The following is an 11,372-nucleotide window of genomic DNA, read 5'->3' as shown; positions in this document are numbered from 1 at the left end:
GTAGCTAACAGCCCCCTCGTGTCGGCACGAAGGGCATCCTAAGCTATGAATGCATGCCCCCTCTCCCCTAACCGAGGTTCACCTAGCAAAGTGCAAAGTAGCTAGTAGGCCCCCACCCCCTCGTGTCGCCACGAAGGGAATCCTAAGCTATGAATGCATGCCCCCAACCGAGGTTCACCTAGCAAAGTGCAAAGTAGCAACCCCCCCACACACACTTTCAGTCGGCGGGCCAGCGAGGTGTATATCTCACCAAGATGGATCATAAAACGGACCAAGAATAATCCACCTTGGTTGTACAACCTCTCTCTTGTTGTTGGTCAAAGTGATGGTCGTCCATGCGACCCCGGAGATGGGCTAGCTCGCTAATAATCACGCAAGTAGCTAGTTCCCGAAGACAACCACTGCATGCGTGTGGCCCAAACATATGTATGGAGAGGTGTGTTTTTGAGTAACAATGGAACAACTTTGATGTGGCATCGTGATTTCGAACTAGAAATCCCCAGACCGAGTGAGGGTTAGGTTGATGATGCATATGTATGTTACACAATACTTCAAGCCAACGACGGGGATTCATGCATGCATGCGTGCATAGTATATGCGCTCAAACTTAATTAGGTATCAATCTCACCATGACCTATACTACGATAACATGAACCAAATGAAGAATCCTCCATGGTAACCTATCTTGTTGTTGGTCAGGTGATCATGTATGTCCACTCGGGCCCATGAATATATAGGCTTGTCTCCGATAACCACGCGAGGGAGTGTACCGTTCGAGGCAACCACTACATGCATATGTATGGAGGTGATGCGTGCATGCATGTTTGAATACACAACATTGATGTGGCGCGTGGGTCAAAAATCATACACTAGCTCCCCACATAGAGCGAGATCGGTTCATGATGTGTTGTTGTACTAGACACTTCGACTCGATGGGAGGGATTCATGCGTACGCATGCATGTGTGCGTGCTCAAGCTGTATCATGCATGTCATCCCAGAGCAAAAATAATAATCCCCTCCTAAGTCAAATTAACATCTCTTGTTGTCAGGCAGAAAGTGGTGATGGACTAAGCGGGCCCACAAATGGAAAGCATCGATATCACTGATAACCGCTTAAGTGGGTGCGAGAGGACAACCACCACCGCTTTGCATGTGGGACAAACATATATATGTTGAATACCCAAAATGCACAACTTTGATGTGCCACATGCCTCAAAAACCGTAAACCATGCACCCACACAGAGCGAGGTTCGTATCAAGCGTACTACATATGATGGTCCCCTTCCCCCCTCTTCACAACATGCTATATGCTCCTACCGTAATATATGTACAACTCAAAATAATCCTCATCGACAGTGAAATTAATTAACCTCTCCCGATGTAGGTCAAAGTGATGCATGCATGCATCGACAATGGCCTCGTGGGCCCACAGATGGAAGCGTCACAGTGAGTGTCCTAGCTAGGATATGCATGTGGCCCAAAAAGGTGTTGTGTGATGTTTGAATAACCAATTTAACAATTTTGATGTGGCACGTGCCTCGGAAACCAAAAAGTCCCGACACTGAGTAAGGTGTACTTGTTCTCGGATGAGTACTTATAGTATATATGCTAGTCCCCTCCCACCTCTTTGACGCGTACTATATACCACCATAACACAAAAAAAGATTCGACCTTGCTGGTCAAATTAACCTCACTGCGGGTTGTTCGTCAAAGTGATGGGCGACGACATCGCGGGCCCACAGAAAGTGTCACACGCGAGTATCGAGTGTCGTGTAGGACAACCATCGACTGCATGTGGCCAAAACATTTATGTATGACAGGGCTGTGTAATGTTTTAAATAACAATGTCACGACTCTGATGTGGCACCGGCCTGCCTAACAAAACGGCCAAACCACACGGTGGCTCACAACTCGTAGTGTACTGCGATCCACCCGCCACCCCCAGACGCGCGCGCACACACACACACACACCGCGAATCTACCGCAACTACGATGCATGTTAAATTAATTATCCCGCGGTGAACATACATGTTACCAAAGGAGGGACGTTTTAATTTCAAAAAAATCACAGAGATCATTAAGACGTTTTAGCACGTTGATTGATTGATTTTCTACGGGTATAATGTGCAAAAATCAGATTTGAGCTATGTCTTGAGTTTGTCACGGCAGATGTCCTTGTGAAGGGACTTAGTCGTGGAGCCATCGCTACGGGTTAGCTTAAAGGGGTTAAACCAGACGAGGGGACACGGGGAGTTTTATACTAGTTCGGCCCCTTCGAGGAAGGTAAAAGCCTACGTCTAGTTGTGATTGGTATTGCTAGGGTTTCAAAGGCCAGGGAGCGAATCCGCTTTGTCTGGCTCTCGAGTTGTTGTCTGTCCCTAAACTGCGGCTGGGTCGTCCCTTTATATACATAGGTTGACGCTCGCCGGGCTACAGAGCCCCAAAGCCGGATCATAAACGTATCCGGTTCGACCTCTATTCTTCCTATCTTATAATACAAGTTTCATTACTAGGTCGGTTTACATTTATAGGCCTTAATCTGCCTTTGGGCCTTGGGCCTTCGTGGAGCGCCATCATCCTTGCATCTTCCTGGGCTTTTAATCTTCAAAGAGTCAACCCGGCTACATAAGGCCGGTTTACCTCTAGTAGTAATATCCCCAACATTAGGCCCCAGATTGGTTTGAACTTGTTCATGTCAATCTTCTATACTTTAGAAAAATTCCTCCCTCATCATCTTCACTTTGATCTTGTAAACCGCTGTGACATCATACTTCCAAATTATGATAAACCGCCCTGACGTCATCCATCCGTTGATGTCGAAGATTACCTTCATTTAATGTGTATTCAGTCACCGACGCTACACCTTTATTAATTTATCCATTGTTTGGGCTCCTTGATTCCCGCACTTGCTGTTTTATCGCTTCACCTTATAAATAGGGGCAGAGGACCCCTTTCTTTTCTTTCCGCTACCCATTCATCTCTTCTTCTTCCTCTCGACGACCCCGCACTCAAGCACCGCCGTCATCTTCGAACCTCGCCTTTGCTTCATCGTCGGCCACTGCATCAACCTGTTCGCACCAGAGTTCCACAGCGCCCTTCCGCTGCTTCCGTGGTCGCAGTAAGTCCTTGCCCCCTTCTTTCCTAGATCCATTAGGGTTTCCTCGCTATTCTTGAGGTTTGTCAGAGCTTATAGTGATGTTCTTCCTTGGCTCGTAGATGAATGCTTCATACTTATCATATCCCTTGCCATGATGAATCTTCTGTTACCCTCACAAATCCTTATACGCAAAAAACTGTTGTAGTCCTTCATAAACTATTTTGGGTCTTACCCTTTTTAGGTCGAAATATTTTGCTTTTCTATCTTATCTTAGATCTGAAATATTTATACATCTCTGTGAAATCTGTTTCTCCTCACACCATCATAAGCGGTTTAACTTTGCATAATCAATCTGTACCATTAGCCCTCTGATAAACCAGAGGAGCCATTTACCTTCATAGTTGTACTTCGGTTTAACAATGTCTGAATATTCCTGTCCCGGTATTCCCTTCTTCTTCTCTTTTTATTGCATTGGTCTCCGGTTTACGCCATTTCACATATCAGTATGTTTCTTACTCCCTTGTATCTTGCATATAATCATGCGTAATTTATAAACCGGCCTTTCATTTTCAGCTTGTTTGTTTCGCAATGGACAAACAGTTCACTGCCTGCAACTGGGCTCGTTCCCGGGTTACTGAGACTCAGTTGAATGAGATGGTCAGCATCGGCTCCCTGCCTAAGGAAACTGAAATCAAATGGCGAGTTCCAGGAACAGAAAATCCTCCAACCCCAAGGCAGGGCGAGGTGGTGGTCTTTGTTGACCATATAGGCCGTGGCTTCAAACCGCCAGGGTCAAAGTTTTATCGAGATGTGCTTGCCATCTTCCAACTTCATCCGCAAGATATTGGTCCCAACTTGCTTTCCAATTTGCAACTTCCAGGCTTCTGTGAAGTATATTTACAAGAAGAACCAACTGCAGAACTGTTTCGGGATTTCTTTCACTTAAACCGGCGCACAGAGTTTGTAAATGGCCCGAACACAAAACTTGGTGGTGTCTCGATTCAAAAGTGGAAAGAAGTTGAATTTCCTCAGGCCAAACATCATAGCCACCCAAAGGAATGGAACCAAACTTGGTTTTATTGCAGAGACACTTCGCCTGATGATGAAAATCCCCTCCCCGGCTTTCGTGATCACAGACTATCCAACACTCACCCAATGCCACAATGCCTGAGCTCTTCAGAAAGGGCGAAATACGCTCCTTAACTCGCCAAACTCCGGGCCTTTATGGCGAACGGTTTAACATGCGTGAACTTTGTGCGCTGTTGGATATCCTGGAGTATCTTGCTGCTAAGCCGGTGTCCCGGTTTAATGTGTGAATATACCGGTGAGGTTGACGACCCTCAACGCCATTGCAACATCCAATTATCCGAGGAAGAAGTCACTGAAGGTGTAAAGAAGATTCTGAATGAATCGGAACTAATCTGTAGTCAAACCGGTCTGAGTCCCTTCTATGCCAAGAACAAACCGCCTGCTGTAAGCATTATACTTCCCCTTCATCTCTAATATTTTTAGCTTATGCAACCTGTGATCCTTCTTCTTTGTATGTTGGGTGATGACCCCTTCTGGAAACGGAAAACCGTAGAGAAGGCGGCAAAGCCGACTGGAGACAAAGCGGCCAAGCCGTCCCGCCCAAAAACCAAAGCCGTAAAACGGACGTCAAAACGGAAGACGGCTGACCGGATTAACTTGGAGCTTGATGATGATACTGATGATCCAGAAGTTGAGGTAGAACTTGACTCACTTGGCTCTCTTTTCATGCATCTCATTAACAATGATCTTCCTCATGAGGACGTAGAAGCTAGTCAAGCCGATGATGTAGAGGTAATTACCCTTTCCTCCGGTTCAGACTCTATGCCAACACAAAAATCCCGCCAAGCAGTCCAGAAAGTAAGCTTTTCTCATCCTCTTGCTCACTTGGATCCAACATTTATTTTGAAGACTCAGCAGCATGAAGCTCGCCGGACAACCCGGCACAGTGGCCAACAGGTCACTTCAGCCAGTTTACCTGATACTCCGGTTCGGAAGCGCCGGTCTGAGGTCTCTCCTACTTCTGACCATTCTTACTCCAAGGCAGGTTATTTCAGACAGCCTCTTAATCCGTCCGATTCAAATTATCAGGTGACACCTCCTTCATCTTCTGGTGAATCGACAGCAACTCAACTCCCCCCTTTGAAAACTGTGGCCGGGTAAGTTGTAAAAACCTTTCCTTTCAATGCGTTATAAATCCTTTGAATAGGATGTCAATCCTCTTTTATTCTGTTTGCAGGGCCAAAGCCAGACCCAGCAAGAAAGCTCGGACCACCAATCCGCTCGAAGATCCGGTAGCCGAAGAAGAAGAACCAAGAGGTGAACCGGAAAGCCCTCATCCTGAAGCTGCTTCTGATAACCCGCCCCTTGAAAGCCAAAATACTGATGAACCAGCAGACGTTGATCCTGCCGCGCGTGATGCTGAACTAGCAGAACCAAACCGGGCTAGTCCAGTGAAAGATGCTAAAATTCCAATATCATCAACCAAAAACCCTCAAGGCCAAGGTGATGATGTTATTATTACTGGAATGGGCCACAACTCTCCTGGCCAAGGTGATGATGTTATTATTACTGGAATGGCTCAACACAGTGCCAAAGAAGAACAAGCTGCCAGGGAAAAAGGTAAATGGAGCAGCGATTTATCAAGCTATGCTCATCTTAACGCTGATGAGCTTCATTCTGGCTTCTTGAACCGTCTGCACTCAAACCGGGATTATGAAGTCGGTTTGGTGAACTTGATGAAAGAGCGATATGAGGTAAATTCCTCTCTCATTTTTATTGATATATAGATGAACTACTATCCCAAGTAGCCCCTAAGGGCCATTTTATGATTATTAATCATAAATCGGGTCTTTGTAACACTTTAAGCTTCTCATCATTGATCCTTGCAATGGCAGGTCTCCAATAATAGACAAGACTCATCTTGAAATAATTAGATAACTTTCTGCAGCATAGCCCCCAAAGGCCGGTTTAACTTGGCAAGTTAATCCAGTTTTTAATCCACATATCCGTTTTAGAACAGACGCACATTAGCCTCCAAGTGTCAAGGATAATGCTTGCATTATTCTGGAGACTTGTATAAAGTGTAGGACTTGAGAGCAAATAGGCATTAGCCCCCAAGTATGAAGTGCATAACTTGTTATACGCTTTGTACTTAGCACATATATATGCTGTTTGTTTAATATACCTTCAACCTTGCAGGCTGAACTGAGAAGCAAAGATGCCCGAAATTCTGACTTGCAAGAGAATGTGAAGTCACAACAAGCCGAGGCTGAAAAAGCCAAAGAGGAGCTGACCCAGGCCCTGGTCGTGATGAAATAGTTGAAAGAATCTTTCAACAAAGATCGTGCTGACTGGGAAATTGAGAAATCCGGTTTAACCAAAAGAGCTATAGACGCCGAGGCAGCCCAGAAGCCAGTGGTTGATGAACTAGCCGGCTTGAAATGCCAAATCAATGCTATGACCTCTGCTATCTTTGGTAAGTGCCTGCTTATGTGTGTTGCGTAAGTCGATGAACCTTACAACTGACCAAAATGTTGATAAAATCTTTGGCAGGCACTCGGATCACTCATCTTGGTACAGATATGCGGATGAAGCTCAAAGCGGCATACACATTGGTTGAACAACTATACTCTGGGTCTCAGTGGGCTATTAGCATGGCATCTTATAACAATCCGGCCCCAACTTTGATTAAAGAAACGCTTGAGAAGTTGGCCATGTTACCAGCCCGCATCACTGAGTTGAAGAAAGTAGCTGCCAGAGCCGGAGCTTTAACTGCACTTATTCGAGCAAAAGCCTGGATTCCAGATCTTGAAGCGGAGGACATCATTAAAGGATACCCAGGAGTTAAAGAAGATGGTTCCAACTTTGATAATGATGATCTCCGGCGGCTGACCAAACAGATGCGGCCAGCAGCCAGCAAGTTGGCCGATGATACCGATTTGTCCCATTTTCAACCGTTTTACAATGCGGAGGGGAAGAGGCAGCCGACCGACATCCATGAAGTTGAAGAACTTGTGCCTCCGATTCGTAAGCACACTTATGCACCTAATATTAACCCCTCCAATATTATCCATGAAGAAGCAGCGTTTCAAGCTTTAACTGGAATCGATTGGTCAACGGTTGATTTCCAGCGACTGGGGAGGGATGAAGAAGTGCCCACACCAACTGACCCTCAACCATCAAACCGTCCAGACGAAGCGTCCTAAACCGGTCGCCGGTTTACTGTCCATCGTGTGCCGATCTTATGAAAAACAATTATGCCACTAGAGCCTCTTTGAAGGCTTCTTGTAATAGGATAGCCAAAACTCCTTTATTTGCCATGCCATCGAGCATGTTTTGTAATGCCTCATGACAACTTGTGCCACCCTTTGGGATATATTTATGCATAACCCATGATGAGTTGTGTTCCTGGGTTCAACAACTTTAAAGTGTCTAGCGGTTTACCGCTAGACAGGTCAATATATTTAGGAAGTGTACAGGATATAGATGAAATAATCAAAGTGTTTGTACAAAAAACAATATACATAACATACCTCATTGGTTGACCAACGGTGTATACGGCAAAGGTGTTAATACCAATCTGGAACGTTGATAACCTTATCTCTGTATTGCCGGTTTATATATTAAACCGGACCGGGATAACTACCGGGCTTTCTTTATAACACTGGTGATTTAGTCAAACCAGACCGGGTCAATAAACACCGGTTTATAGCTGATCATGTGCCAACAACTTGTAGTTGAGAATCAAGCTGGGTCAAGGACGCCGGTTTATCAAAAATACTTATGAACTTCAACAAATAAAACTCAAAAAGGAAAATATGCAAGGCTTTTTACGAGCTGCCAGGCTCCAAATCGAGGCTTTTCTTGGGCTGCCAGGCCTCTGAGTTAAACCATTTAACAAGGCCTTTTAAGATGTGCCTCCAATTAACCAATCATCATTTTAACTTTGACAAGTTCAGGGTCTATAAAATATTGACATGTTGAACGTTCGATGGGTCATACCAGGATTACCTGGACAGGAGTGGCTTACTTGATGAAGGCAAGTTAACCCGGGTTTTTAGGTGAATACACCAGGCTTCCAAGCCGTGGCTTGATAGCCAATTACAAGGGTCCTTTCAAACTCTTTGTTGCTTTGCACAAAGAGCCCCAAGTAACTTTGTGAGCTGTGCTCAGTGGGTGCCCATGTTTGAGTTTGTGCTTTGTGCAACACTCTCTTTGGCCCCACATAATTTCTTTTCTGGCTAAACGCCTATCAAGAGGTGTAGCTGTGGTGTGATAACAACCAAGCCCCCTAGTGATATCCCTTTGTCATGTCAAACCGATCAAGAGGTGTAGCTATGGTTCAGATATGACCAAGCCCCCTAGTGATATTCTTTATATCCGTGCGGCTGTAGAGACTGGTTTAACAAAAACTCCAATTTGTCAGTAGAAACTCTTGTAAGCACACACATGATGTAAAAAGAACAGAGACCCCGGTTTAATGGAGGCCCCGGTTTATTATATAATATATACATCGTCATAAATATGTACATATGAAGAGCCTATGGCTCAAGTATAGTAAGGCCGAAGAAGAGCTATTTTCCTTGGCCACTTGGTCTCCTCCTCTGATTGACGTGAGTCTTTATGCTCTCGAACATCAATGAGGTAGTAAGACCCGTTGTGCAGATTTTTGCTGACCACAAAGGGTCCTTCCCAAGGTGGGGATAACTTGTGCATATCAGTCTGATCTTGAATGAGCCGGAGCACCAAATCGCCTTCATGAAAGGTTCTGGTTTTAACCCGGCGGTTGTGATAACGTCGGACATCTTGTTGATAAATCGCCGATCGTGCCGCTGCAAGATCACGCTCTTCATCAAGATCACGCTCTTCATCCAACAGGTCCAGAGAATCCTGACGTGCCTTCTCATTATCAGCTTCAACATAAGCTGTTACACGGGGTGAATCGTGACAGATGTCACTAGGAAGAGCGGCCTCCGCTCCATAGACCATGAAGAACGGTGTGTAACCCGTAGACCTATTGGGTGTGGTGTTGATGCTCCATAATACAGAAGGTAGCTCCTCAACCCAACTACCCGGTGTCCGCTTTAAGGGAACCATAAGCCTGGGTTTGATATCCCGTAGAATCTCTTGATTTGCCCTCTCTGCTTGACCATTAGATTGGGGGTGAGTCACCGATGCTAGATCGAGCCGGATGTGCTCACGTTGACAAAATTCTTCCATCTCCCCCTTTGACAAGTTAGTACCATTAGCTGTTATAATGCTGTGTGGAAAGCCAAACCGGAATATCACCTTCTTGATGAATTGAATCGTCGTGGCTGCATCACACTTGCCGACTGGCTCTGCCTCCATCCATTTGGTGAATTTATCAACTGCTACTAGCAGGTGGGTCCTTTTGTCCTTAGAGCGCTTAAAGGGTCCAACCATATCAAGCCCCCAAGTTGCAAACGGCCACGTAATTGGAATCATCCGCAACTCTTGAGCCGGAATGTGCGCATGGCGGGCGAATTTTTGACACCCATCACATCTCTTGACTAAATCTTCCGCATCAGCATGCACGGTCAACCAGTAAAAACCGTGGCAAAAAGCTTTAGCAACCAAAGACTTTGAACCGGCGTGGTGACCACAATCCCCTTCATGGATTTCTCGCAAAATCTCACAACCTTCTTGAGGAGAAACACAACGCTGAATTGCTCCTGAAACGCTGTAGCGATGTAACTCTCCGTTGAGTATGGTCATGGACTTGGAACGCCGGATTATCTGTCGGGCCAATGTTTCATCGTCTGGTAACTCGCCCCGGTTCATGTAAGCCAGATATGGGATTGTCCAATTCGGTATGGCATGCAGAGCTGCCACCAATTGAGCCTCCGGATGAGGAACAGCCAAATCTTCTTCGGTTGGCACCTTGACTGACGGATTATGCAACACATCAAGAAAGACATTGGGCGGGACCAGTTTACGCTAGGAACCAAGACGACTTAAAGCGTCCGCCGCTTCATTCTTTTGTCGGTCTATATGGTCCACCTTATAACCCTTAAAGTGACCAGCCACTGTGTCCACCTCTCGCCGATATGCAGCCATGAGTGGGTCCTTAGAATCCCAAGTGCCAGACACCTACTGAGCCACTAGATCTGAATCGCCGAAGCACTTCACCCGGCTCAAATTCATCTCCTTAGCTATCCGAAGACCGTGGATCAAAGCCTCATATTCAGCTGCATTTTTAGTGCGAGGGAACATTAAACGGAGGACATAACAAATCTTGTCACCTCGTGGGTAAGTTAGTATGACTCCAGCCCCCGAGCCCTCCAACTGTCTGGACCCATCAAAATGAATAGTCCAATATGTATTATCTGGTTTCTCTTCAGGTGCCTGTAACTCCGTTCAATCATTGATGAAGTCCACGAGTGCCTGGGATTTGATCACTGTACGGGGTTTATACTTGAGCCCGTGAGGTCCAAGTTCAATAGCCCACTTGGCAATCCGGCCAGTTGCTTCTCTGTTTTGAATGATGTCGCCCACAGGAGCTGAACTGACCACTGTGATGGGATGGCCCTGAAAATAATGTTTAAGCTTCCGGCTTGCCATAAACACTCCATACACCAGCTTCTGCCAATGCAGATACCTCTGCTTTGACTCAATGAGCACCTGCTGATATAATAAATCAGCCTTTGAACCGGATATTCCCTACCAAGCTCCTTGAGCTCTACCACAATGGCTACGCTAATAGCCCGGGCATTAGCTGCCACATATAATAATAATGGCTCTTTATCAATCGGCGCTGCAAGCACGGGCGGTTCAGCTAGCTGCCTCTTCAGATCCTCGAACGCTTTATCAGCTGCCTCACTCCAGACAAAGTTATCTGTTTTCTTGAGCATCTGATATAAGGGGATGGCCTTCTCACCAAGGCGACTGATAAACCAGCTCAAGGCTGTAATCCGGCCGGCCAGACGTTGAACATCGTTGATACACGCCGGCTTAGCCAAGGATGTAATTGCTGCAATTTTTTCCGGATTAACCTCAATGCCTCTGTTTGACACCAAAAAACCCAAGAGCTTGCCTGCCAGGACACCAAAAACACACTTCTTCGGATTGAGCATCATCTTGTAAATTCGGAGATTGTCAAAGGTTTCTCTTAAATCCTCTATCAACGTTTCCTCCATTCTGGACTTTACCACAATATCATCCACATATGAATGAACATTGCGCCCAATTTGTTTATGAAGGCAATTCTGAACACATCGCTGGTAA

Source organism: Triticum dicoccoides, chromosome 2A (assembly GCF_002162155.2).
Source record: "Triticum dicoccoides isolate Atlit2015 ecotype Zavitan chromosome 2A, WEW_v2.0, whole genome shotgun sequence".
NCBI classification, from domain to species: Eukaryota; Viridiplantae; Streptophyta; class Magnoliopsida; order Poales; family Poaceae; genus Triticum; species Triticum dicoccoides.
Note: the sequence above shows the minus strand (reverse complement) of the source record.